A 9780-nucleotide genomic window follows, 5' to 3' on the forward strand; every position below is an offset into this window, starting at 1 on the left:
AAAATGCTGGATTTACCTTTCATTATTAGGTTGAAAGCCTCACAATTTAAAACATGCCCCCCGCACCCCAAACTCAGTCATTCTGATAAAATGATTTAAAAATAAGAGGAGCAGTAGGGAGGATTTTCCCAGCGTTTTTTTTCCCCCCCCCTTGGGAGAAATGGGTTAAAACCCCACAAGGTTGTATGAATTACATTTAGTGACTCCTCAACAAACTAATTCTATAGCTAATACATAATAAAGTGGAGGTTCCAGAAAATGTTTAAAACTAAATCTCTTGTATTTCATGGACTAAGATTGCTATGCTGAAGTAGAGAGAGAAGTTAGTGGCCATGGTTTAGGGAGGTTCTGGTCATAGTTACTCGTTGGGTGATATTAAGCAAGTTACTTAAGAACAGTTACTGTTTTGGAGTACTTTCGATGTGAACTGGGTTAAGGGTTTTTTTCCCTGCATCACCTAATTTATTTGATCTCTTTGGGCCTCTGTTTCCTTGTATGTATAATAGAACCCATCTCAAAGGGTATTCATGAGGTGGCTTCCCTGGTGGCGCAGTGGTTGAGAGTCCTCCTGCCGACGCAGGGGACACGGGTTCGTGCCCCGGTCCGGGAGGATCCCACATGCCGCGGAGCGGCTGGGCCCGTGAGCCATGGCCGCTGAGCCTGCGCGTCTGGAGCCTGTGCTCCGCAATGGGAGAGGCCACAACAGTGAGAGGCCTGCGTACCGCAAAAAAAAAAAAAAAAAAAAAAAAAGGTATTCATGAGGATAAAATGAGAAAATGGCCATGGCAGACCCTAGTAACTTATACAGTATAAATCAAATGAGGCATTATTTTCATAATGATTATTATACTACAGAAGCACCAAAATCAGTATTTAAGGTACATATTTTACTTTCTGTTTCTTCTACTGGAACAATGCCATTTACAATGAATACAGTAGAGAAAAAAATAGGCATGACTCATAAATCCTATGTTCTTTGGAACCTTAATCTGTTGCTCTCTTCATTTATCTCATGAAGGAAATGAACCAAAGAAGGAAAAAGTCAAGGCAGGAGTGAGAGAAGATGAAAAGTTACTCTAAGAAGTGCCCAGCTAATTTCTAGAAAGCTTCTTATCTGCAAATAGTATGGTCACATTGCTCAGAGTGTTCTGAAAGCATCCGTAGGACTACTGGAGTGTGATTTGTAATCTATTCCCATATTTTCTTTCCCCTGAATTCCCATTCTCAGGAGTCTCAGAGTAAGAAGTACATCATAAAAGCCTGGAAGCTTTGTTCTGGGCGGGAGAAAATGGTCTACTGAAAAACAAGCCAACCTCATTCTGAGCCTTGAAGCTTGACCGTGTCATTTATGGAGTGACCCAGTCACGCTGTAAATGACCAGAGACATTCCAGAGTTCATGACTGTTGTGTAACAGCAACACTTCAAGGGTGGCTACAGGCACGAGGCACAACACGCCTGTCCAGTGCGGTGAGTGGGAGGAACCCTCCCCCTGGAATGTGGCTTTGCTCCAAGGCGTGCCCTCCTCGCCATCCCCGCCACCAAGTGCTGGGGGTGGGAGACTGGACAGACTGGAGGGACGACTCTATTTTCAGGGAATGACAAACTGATCGTGCTGATTGAGTGAGAGTACCTCACCTGCCTCCTGCTCTGGCTCCAAGGACAACCTACTGGGAGGATTTGTTTAGACGTAACTTGTATGAGGAAGTGGTGCAGAGCAACAAGAGCCCAAACAACCCGCCACCAGAGACGACTGCAGCCCAGGCTCCATTAGAAAATCGGAGCAAGGGTCCTTGTCCTCCCCAGGGTCCGGCAGCCACCAAGCTGCTGGAGAGGACATTCCATTCTACTGAGCGAGAGGAGACAAGATGGCAGCTTGAAATTACATGTGCAATAGCCCAGGAAGCTTGTAAACATTTAAGGAGTTGATTGTTATTTTCATTCCTGACCAGTTTGGTGGTGCCAATAACAAGTCCATAAACTGCTGAAGCCCAGCCGGAGTGATGAGGACAAGCATTTGGGAACGTGATCCCCAGTGAGTGATGAATATTCATGGCCAAGTGAATCTGAACTGCTCCCTAGACAGGGAGGCTGGTGCATGAACTTGCAACAGGTCTTGGCACGGAAATCAAGTTTATAGATTTAACTGAAAAAAGAGCACTCATGATCAAGACACGTCAGTGCACAGGGGCTCAGGGGGAGTCCAAAGGGGCGCTGTTGTTTCACGGGCTTAGAGTTTCAGCTTTGCAAGATGAAAACGTTCTAGAGATCTTTGCACAACAATGTGATTAGAGTGAACATTACTGAACTGTACACTTAAAAACAGTGAAGGTGGTACATTTTGTGTGTACTTTTACCATGATTTAAAAAAAGAGAAAGAAGAAATGTCACTACAGAGACTGCCCTAAAACAGCTCAAACCAAATATATAGCTGTGCCCCAGCCTCTCTCCCCTTGTCCTCCCAATATGTCACCTGTCCATCGGGACGGGTGCTAAGGAGTCAGGTATAAGCTATCCTCAGGCTACACAGAGGTCCCCGTGGCCACTCTTCTGGCTTCCCAGAACCACAGAGCTCTGGAAGTGGATGTTCTTTCCTTCGTTGAATGATCTCTTCCTCCATCACCCCAAGGTGATCAGGGGCATTAAAAGACATGCTTTGCGGCTCGGAGGATTGGAGAGACCGGCCGGGGTGGGTACAATGTAGAGGCCAGGAGGAAAGCTTAGTGATCCCTCCTCTCCCCTCTCCCCTTTCCCCACCACCCCCCTGCCTGGCCCCCAACACCCTCTACCCCCATCGAAAGGGACTTTCCCTCTCTAACCACCAGGGTCTCCAGTGGTGAGCAGTGACGGTGACAAAAGACGTGATGTGGTTTCTGCTCAGTTAGAAGCACAGGAAAAACTTTCAAACACCCCTTAGAAGGGAGAAAAACCCAAATACGGAAGGAAGGAAGTCTGTGCACCTTCAGCACAGACTTTGCTCTGCCTTTTTCTGGTTTTTGTCTATAAGAAATACATGCTTCTGTTTTCAAGAAGGCCAGTGGCCCTCAGCAGAACTCATGGTGAGCTGGGGTTCAGCATCCCTGCCAGCCAATGCTCATCTCCACCTGATCACGTTCTAACTCATTCCTCTGATGTGAACAAGATTTGGGCCTGAATTCAAGAGATGCTTCTCTCATGTCTAAGTTATATAGCTAGTCTTAAAAGATTCCTTTCTTCCTTCCTTTTCTTCCTTCCTTCCGTTCTTTTTTTCTTTCTTTCTTCCCTTCCTTCCTTCCTTCCTTTCTTTCTCTTTTTCTTTCTTTCTTTCTTTTCTTTCTTTCTTCCCTTCTTTCCTTCCTTCCTTCCTTTCTTTTTTCTTTCTTTTTCTCTCTTTTCTTCTTCCCTTCTTTCCTTCCTTCCTTCCTTTCTTTCTTTCTTTTCTTTCCTTCCTTCCTTCCTTCTCTTTCTTTCTTTTTTTCTTTCTTTCTTTCTTTCCTGCCAGTCCTCTTAAGAGCACCTAATTCTTCAGGCTGTAGATGAACCATAATATATGATGTTATTACACTAAAGTTGGAGGGATGATTGAAACAGCTGTAACCTATCTAAGATGGGCTGAATGGTTTGCTACAGATAAATGTAATTTTCAGTCTGGAATCCATGTGCAGGTCAAAACTAGAGAAGACAAAAACTACCAATTTGAAGCAACATGACTATAAATCTACAGGGTTTCTGTTGGTTGCAAAAGCTGTATAACAGGTGGGTATATTGCAAGTCTTCAGATAATTCTTAGTGAAATCGTGCCTTTTGGGATTACACTGCCTGGGAACAAAAAGGTAGAACAGATTGCTCTTTCTCAACTTTCATCTCTGTCTCCAGGTATGTTGGTTAACTATATATGGGCAATACTTAAAACAGAGAACATACCTCCTTAAACTCAGAAGCAACAAAAGAATTTTTATGTGTACTCGAAGCAGACAAGATGTCCATTTATGTGTTTCCTCTCCTTTGTAGAAAACACAGACCTCCATGCTTTTTAAGTGCAACGAGCTTATTCACTTTATCCGAAATAGCAGCTGAATTTTTGCAAGTGCGCAGTGCCTTCTGTCTGAGCATCACTGTGCCCCTCAGCTGTAGTTGTCAGGTCCCTGAGGCATGTCCTGACAGGGAATGAGGTGCTCTCTGCCTCAGTTTCCTCTTTGGAGCACTGCTGACCTGAGGCTGTCCCGGAACCACTGAAGCCTGACACCCACCCTCTGTTAACGCACGTGGAACTGCCAACTCAATCTGGCTCTTTGAAGGGGAACTGGCTAACCCCAGAGTGATGAAAGCCTTTCAGAAAAGGGGCATCTGGAGGGAGCTTGGTTTCAGAGACGTTAATAATTGTGTTGAGCTGGGATGGATTCAGAATAACGTTGGGCCATAGTAGGCCACGGTTCCCCAAGGCTTGCTGTCTCCACCTTGCTTTCCTGAAATGTCTGCAGAACTCGTTAAGAGTCGAGCTCCAGACAAGGCAAAAGACAGTAACTTAATGCTGTAAAACCCTGCTGTTTTGGCAAGTCTGCCCTAAGTACAAACAGCATCAGTGACTCCTGTGGCCCTGCCCCGCTAGGCAATAGCAGTGCTGTGTAACCTGCTAACTTGGGAAGCAGAATCAGGAAGCTGGGATTCGGTTTCCAGGTCCAGCAGAAACTTGTCAGGTGGTTTGGGCCTCTCTCCTGACCCTCAATGCTTTGACAGTCCCGTTTCTAAGATGGAGATGCTCAAAGCCCATCCCTACCTTCCTCCTTCGTGAAAACATTCAAGGACGAAAGCCTTAAACCTTCCACCAGCACAAGGCCAGGTACTTCTTGCAGCAACAGCAAGAGCAGATACTAAGATCTGTGTGAGGCTCTGAAGGAAACCTCAGCCCCGTTGGCCAGATGTACAGAACTACAGTCTTACCTTGGTTCTTAAAAATGAAACGGATTCATTAAAATTGGGCCTCATTCTTTGATTTTACAGCCAGCTGTGTGCATGGGCTCACTGCTCCACGGGTCACTTGAGTCAAATGTTCCCTGGGGCTGGCTTCTGCCAGCCCCTAGAACCCTGGCGGGCCACCCGCCTCCCTGGAGTCCACCGGAGACAACCAGTGAAGCCCTCGCAAGCAAATTATCTCGGGATTTGTGACCACCCATCTTCCACCTCCTTTCTGTGGAAACAGAACCAAAAGTTAGCTGCACGCAGGCAGCTCCGATAGAGAAGTATGTTCTACATCTGGAAGGAGCAGGGGGGCGACCCTGCAGCTTTGGAGACGGCTTGTACTATTTGCACCAGCCCTTCCTCGTGATGCTTGAGCCGTCTTCCGGCGGGTGCGAACACTTCCGGTCCTCACGCTTCTGGGAGGCTCGGAGGGCGGGGTCAACTGGTGGAACCGGTTCACTTCCTAGGGCTCCCAATGCTTCCTCAAGTAGGCGGGGGCAGAGGCAGTTCTGCTATGATTGGCATTTTCTTTGCGGGCCCTGATGTGATCCGGAGAGGTTGTTCTGTCAGCTCTTGGCACAGAAGACATTGTGGGACGGCCACTGTGTCCCTGCCCTGACACACCACCAGGAATGAAAAGAATCACTGAGTATGAACTCACAGCCCCATTTTCAGAAAAACGCAGAGGCAGGCTGAGCGTTCAGGCCGCATCAACTTCTCTTAGAAGATCTGTTCACCCTCCCCGGCCCTCGGCCCTCGCTCCTTGCCTTGCCTGTGTCCTGTATGTACGGAGAAGCTATCGCCTGCCTTGTAGTGTCAGCAGGTTGGAGAGAGGATCAAGTCATGTCTTCTGTGTTCAAGGCGGTAAAATGGGCCACATGCGTCTGTGATGGCGAGTAATCACAATGAAACTGACACTCAAGTAGAAAACGGAGTCCGCCCACAGGAGCAGCCCTGCACCAACTGCTGCATATAGGTTAAGCCTGGAGTCGCAGCTCAGGTCAGCCTCCGGCTGCCACGAGCTGGTGATTCAGTAATAACTGGAAGCACGATTGCTTTTTCACTCACTATTTTTTAACGGTTTATTCATAAAGCAATTTTTCACTTTTCACTTATTTTCAGCCCCTTTCACATCTGTCTGCTCACAGTTTCTGTCTTGGCTTAACCTTTCCCTCTCCTCCTCCCTCTTGCTGCTTCATTTTTCTTTATTCCCCTTTTTAAACCTTGAACCGTTAGACCAGTACCAAGGCCTCCATTGCTTTGCTAACCAGAATGTTTCTTTCAACGTCTTCTTGGGTTCTCTCGACTGGCCTCACCTTCTCTTCTTTAGCTCTCATATTTTTGACCCCCTTTCCTTTTTGTGGCAACAAAATGAAATCTTTCTTAGTCTTCATACAAGTAAGCCTTTGCATAAAAAGAAAGAAAGAAAGAAAAACGATGTATAAGAAAAAACAAAAAGCCGCTAAACTAAACAGCCTAGAATTCATGGTACTTGAGCAGAGGTTTGATTTGCACACAAATCATTATTTCCATTAAAAGGATCTTGATTCCTTTCAGATGAGCATATTAATTCCTAGGGAAATTTCATGGTTCTCACAAATTAGCAGGACCTTTGCGAGCCCAATCTCTTGCCAAAAGAAGCCACAATAGTTTTTTCCATATAAGCCTGCCCCTCATTTCCATTTTCCTCTGACATCTGCTCTCTAAATTGCAAATATCTGCCTATAGCAACAATCAGACTTCCAAGGAAAACAAACCAGAAGGAAATAAGAGAAAACGATGGACTTTTAGCATATTAAGAGATGTAATACTTCCGAAAGAGGCAAAGAAAACCTAGGAATGACTCCTTCATTTTATGGATCAGGAAACTGAGGCCCAAGAAGTTCCAGGACTTTCTTGAGAGCACACAGGTAACTAGGCGTTGAACCAGGACTAGAACTAAACCCCCAGTTCACTCTTTCCTGCAGAGTAGGAGCACATAATCTCAGTTCCCACCTTGGGCGTGTATTTAGACTCTGGCCTGGGGAGCACAGAAGAAGGACTTAAGTCACCCCATTCATGATCTTTAGATGGTTAGTCTCACAGCAAATCACCCTCACGTTAATTGTTCTAAAACTGGGGAGGCAAGAAAGGGTCCCACAGAAAGGGATGAGGGTGCATCCCACTTCCTTTGCCTGTGTGGATGGGAAATAGTACAGCCTTGTACTGTACTGCCCAATAGGGCAGCCTTGCTGTGGAAGGAGGGAGGGTGGAGACGGTCCCTTCTCTTCCCAAGGCGTAACTACACGGACGGGCTGCTAGCCTGGACATTGCTCTGCAGAGTGCTGGGTGCCAGGTAAGAGTGGTACCATGTCGCATTTTCCACCCCCTTTCAGAATCCCTGGGAAGAACTCAAATGGGGAATACGTTTCCAAATATTTTAGAAAATATACAGCACAGTTCATTTCGCGGTGTCATGGACTCTTCCTCAGAATTAGACAAGCTCTTCAGATTTGTCTTCCATATAGATTTATAGAAATAGTTTCCTAGGAGGCCTCAGGAACATTAAGGAAACTTAAGTTCTCTACCAGAGCCTTAGCTCTGTCTCGTCTCCAGGTGCACCATCATTTGTAAGGTTGAGAGAAACCTTTGAATTACAGACGTGGGAAGGACTTGCCAGGCATCTTGCTTATCCTGTGCTTTCAAACAAGCTGGCTCCTCTCTAAGCCCTCCCAGCAAGGAGACTACTTCCTCCCTCCCATGGAAAGGAACCCATTGTGTTACCAACCCTAAAGGTGGGTGTTATTTTTTGTCATTTAAACCAAAGTCCCTTCTGCTAATGATTTAACTTCATTTCTTTTGCTCTATTCCTCACCCTGGTTGCCATAGCCCACAGATGAATTCTTCAGATACCTAAAGATGGGAAGTTGTACCACGATTCCATGAGAACAACCCCCTTTCGTTAACACACTGAAGAATTTCTTACCAAAACTACCCACTGGCATTTACCTGTCACTTCCTCTTTCTTTCTTGATGGGAGTAGGAGAAAACTACAAGGTGACTGTGTTCACATTTATGCTAAATAAAAGCTTCTATCTTAAATTCAGAGAGAAGGAATGGGTACATGACCAGCTCTGGTTCGTTATTTATCAAACCTGGAAGGAAGAGCAAACCAGGAGAGTGTTTGTTAGTTTATAGTATTCTGTGAAACTGGGCATGGGGAGTATTTGCATAAATCAGGTTAAAAATAACTTTTTGGAATCTTGCTCTGTTTTGGGCCTAAATTACATGATTAAAGCTATATTGAGATTAAATCACTTCTCACTTATTGAAGGAGCAGCTGTCAGTAGCACTTTGAGCAAATGGACTCGGGGGTCCTGAGGACTTGAAGCTTAAAAAAGGATGTGATGGGAGGCTTATTCCTGGGTCCTGAAACATTCCTCGCAGCTGCTGTATGCCCAGAAGTGGACTCCAAAGAGGTAGCCAGTGCTCAGGATGATCCAGTTCCTTCTGGCCAGACACTGATAATGAAACAGACATGTTATGGAGAAAGAACTCTATGGTCTAATAAAGGAAATAGAAATGTCTTTTCAGTTGGTTCAATGATCCCATTCTATGTAACTTCGCTTCTATGCATTAATGTTTTTAGCTGCCAACCTCGGTGGTACAGCCTTCCTTTGTAGACCAGATTATCCCAGAGGCCTGGTTTTACATTAGAACTCCTCCACCATGTGCCTCTAATTACTTTCATTTCTCTGCTCTGGCCTTTCCCCATTATCTTCTTTTAAAGAAGGCTTCACACACACACACACACACACACACACACACACACACACACACACACAGAAATAAGTTCACTGATACAAACTTATGGGTCCTAAATTGGTTTCCTGTCCCTCAAGAGAAAAAATTTGAGATGTGTGCCCATATACTCCCATGGAACTGTATATCCTATATGTTTTCTTCTGGTGAAGAATTGAATGCATCATTTCTGAACAGGGCTTTTAGTTTAAGGAAAGATTCAAAAAGGTGGCTTCTTCATTTTTGCCTTGCTCTACAAACAGCTGCCCAAAGTCTCAGTTCGACAGGGTGGATGTCAGCCAGGGAGACTTGAGCTCCTAGTGAATATTATGTTCTCATGTAATGTTTCGTTAAACAGCTAAGTCCACAAGTGTTCCCGAGATAGATAACTCTCAAGAAAAAAAAGGCATGATTTGCCAAGTAAAGAACTATGATTTATGGTAGTAACTGTTACACTCTGACTCCTTTTGGGCTTTGTTTTGAAAAATTATTACCACAATGGTTCTGTAGAATTTAGTAGTGCAACCAGCACCATTTGGCCCGTTTATGACAATAGGGTTCTGGTTTTCTTAACTCCACAGTGAAATGTTGGCAGCATTTCAAATTCTTGGCACAGATGTTTAAGTGAATATAAAGAAGCAGCATTAAAAAGAAAGTGGGCAGTTTTGAGTGTCTCAATGTAGGGAGCATTGTTTTCTTAACATGCAGTTAGCATGGGCATGGTACCATGAAGTCGGTAATGGATGAAATGGCAAGCACGAAAACCATTTGCAAAGGGCTTTTAGATTTTTTTTTTTGGTTGTTTCATTGAGGGCAGTAGCACTTTTATACAGGCATCTCTCGTATTCACATCTACCAAGTGAGACTCAAGATAATTTGTGCCTTTTTGTTTGTGACTGGAGAAAGATGAGTTACTGGAGCATCAATGGAGGAGCAAGTAGACTCGCTCCCAACATATGACCCTTGGGACCACATGGCCAAGCCACCATGATCCCTGGGCTTCATACTAACAATGCCCAGAGGCTGGCCAAACAACAGCTTTCTTGAAATTGGCTTTAAATGCA

This window comes from Orcinus orca, chromosome 12 (assembly GCF_937001465.1).
Source record: "Orcinus orca chromosome 12, mOrcOrc1.1, whole genome shotgun sequence".
In the NCBI taxonomy this organism is placed as follows: domain Eukaryota; kingdom Metazoa; phylum Chordata; class Mammalia; order Artiodactyla; family Delphinidae; genus Orcinus; species Orcinus orca.